Here is a 2,940-nt window from a genome sequence, read left to right on the forward strand (position 1 = left end):
TTGCAAATCTTGACATAGTAGAATGCCTCTTTGATCGGTGCATCAGGAGAAACCACCATAGCTATGATCAAAGAATCATTAGGTGTTATACATGTAGGGAGAGATATGGTATTTGAAAGGTAAATTCAGGGTGGATGTGTGCACACTTGTGTGACAGTATAGGTAACTCCCATTAACCAGTCTGTGGGGGGTATTCCACAGGCAATACCCTGTTGAGAGCAGTGTTGCTTTTGTCCAAGATGTCTTGACCATCTTAGAGTTTGAACTGGGCGGAAAAGCAGCCCCCCCATCGTGGAATCTTAACCGGCGTTTGCGAAAAAACAAAGCCCTTTCCTCTTATCTACAGTGTCGTGCTACTAATCAGTAGTAGTTATGCTATTAATCAGTGGGGCCCATAAGGGGCGGGTCGGCCGGCCGGCAAACCGTGTCTCCGGCAGCCCACGGCTCATTTGCAACACAACAGGGCCCACGATCCTCTTTCGACGATCCTCTTTCCACACGGAGCAGGCGGGTCTCTGTGGCGCAATCGGTTAGCGCGTTCGGCTGTTAACCGAAAGGTTGGTGGTTCAAGCCCACCCAGGGACGGCAAGGCTTTTCTTAGCCCGCCAGGTGCCACACAAGCTTTCCCATAACGCGTAGCGGACCTCACAGACCGCGACCGGAGGTGGGTGCTTGTTGGCTGGTGCGACCTGGAAACCTCTTGCCTAGCGTGGGGCTCACCTGTTGTTTTGCTGATTGTCATACAGAGCAAGAGGCTCTTAAACTCACAGCCCAGCTTGCAAAATGCGTAGGCGGTCACCTAGTAGCCTCGCAGAACGCAATCGCGTGAGAGAGCGGCGGCTTGGCTGACATGACCTGCAAAGGCGTCTTCAGAGAGCCTTTGGTGCTAGGCTCAGCGATCGTCAATAGTGACTGGTAGAACCACACTGCCAGCGTGGAGGGATCTCTGGATGAAACTTTTACCCGCAGAGTGCACTTCATCCATCTATGGTTTTCCGTGGTATTTATTTAATTTGCTATCATTTTCTTTTCCTGAGGCGGTAAAGACGGCCTTTGGGCTCGTCCCGGCTCCCGCAAAAGCACTGCTCGCCCAACGTGGGGCTCGAACCCACGACCCTGAGATTAAGAGTCTCATGCTCTAACGACTGAGATTTCTTTGATCTGATGCAGTCTAAGAGCAAAAACGCCCATAAATTTCCCAACACGCCGGTTAAAAACACCACGCACTTCACATGACTGTTAGAGATTTTTTATTTTTTTTCCCCATTTTGTCTGCGCCAACCCTAAGCACCAAATATAAAGAAGCGATTGTGGCAGGCCAGCTAGTGTGTAGACCTTTTAGAAGTCAAAGAGATTGAAACCTGAAATGGTGGAATTTCATGGACATTTTTGGCAGATTTTCATGAAGGCTGGGGCTATCGTACTGATCTTCGTTTCCAACCCGAGAATTGGTATTGTCCCGCCTCCCTGTCACCCTATTGGTTGGCACATTTGTCTTTTAGGCCTATGGATTGAATCTAGCCGACCCTTAACCGGAAGGCGGGATTTGTAGCAGCAGCGTTTGCGAAAAAACACAGCCCTTTCCTCTTATCTCCAGTGTCATGCTACTAATCTTCGATTCCTTGTTGGGGAGGTTGCTTTGTAGTTCCAACTGTAACAAAGCCAAGAATTATCTGACAAAAGCAGCAAATTGATCCTACAGATGCAGCGGCTCAAAGTTTTTCTTTTCCAACGTGTGACTGACCTTAGTCAGACTTTCATCACACCTTTATCACACGTTTAGCAGACTTTTGTCATGAGCCCCCCTCTCTACAGGCAATGAAGGACGTGTGAATATTCTAATGTAGCCACCCCCATTTTTAGCTGTTGTAATGCAATTCCAGGGCACAACCTGAAGATGGGGCTTTGCTCACAAATACTTTCTGACCCTGACTTTACAGGTCAGAGACAACATTTTTTTAAGAGTATAGAAGCAGTTTTTTCTTTCACCTTTTACCCGTGCAGCAGGAAGATAGTAGGAAGGACCTGAAACTTTAATGTCATTATCACACACTGGAGAGAGACAGACATATGGATGTTGTATTTGGTGACACATATATATATATATATATATATATATATAATAAAAACTGACTTTAATTTGCACTTTAAGTGCAAATTAAACTTTAGTGCAACTTAAATTAACTTTAAGTTCAAAACCCACAGTGTCACCAAATACAACATTCTATATATATATAGAACCAAGGACAAGATCTTTTCAGGACATGCATCTATGACCTGTTTAGACATTAACCCTCTTATTACAGTATGTTGCAGGTCAAATTGACCTCAAATTGCTAAGGTTTGTCATTGCCATAGTACATATGATATTTATATAACCCTTGTGCAGACATGGGGTCTATTTGACTCATCTGGAAAGTTTAATGTGTCAATACTTGGGTTTCCTTCCACATATTTGCCTGAAATTTACCAGGACTGTTCCAAATTATGAACATTGCAAGTAAAATTAATACTTTCCTCCTCAAGTCCTCCCGAGTCAATTTGACCCGGCCACATTTAGTGGGCAATAGGTCACACTTTTGCCCTTTTCAGCGCAATGAACATACATACAGACACAAAAATGCACATATAAAATGTCCACTAACACACACACTCAAAACACACACTCACACCCCCCACACACACAAATTGGGCATTGCATTTCATTAGGCCTCCAGAAAAAAAAAAAAAACCCACACATTTGTAAATATTTCACACTTTTGATATGCCTTTTCCTAGCAGAGGGCAAAATATGATCTAACGAAATGATGCTACACACACACACGTTGTGTTTTCATATTCAAATCATATTTAATGGTCAAAATGGTTTCAAAACAATCTCCTGGCTTTCAAAGAGACAATGCCCCGAGATAGATTCATTTCAATTATGCAACACCTTCT

General features: G+C 44.1%; 1 non-coding gene across 1 annotated transcript; it reads left to right on the forward strand.

Annotated features, from left to right (window-relative positions):
- Positions 1-511: 511 nt before the first annotated feature.
- Positions 512-585, forward strand: trnan-guu (transfer RNA asparagine (anticodon GUU)). Its single transcript has one exon. It is a non-coding gene; the product is annotated as a tRNA-Asn (tRNA).
- The last annotated feature ends 2,355 nt before the right edge of the window (positions 586-2,940 follow it).

The sequence above is a fragment of the Tachysurus vachellii genome, chromosome 7, assembly GCF_030014155.1.
Source record: "Tachysurus vachellii isolate PV-2020 chromosome 7, HZAU_Pvac_v1, whole genome shotgun sequence".
Classification (NCBI taxonomy): domain Eukaryota; kingdom Metazoa; phylum Chordata; class Actinopteri; order Siluriformes; family Bagridae; genus Tachysurus; species Tachysurus vachellii.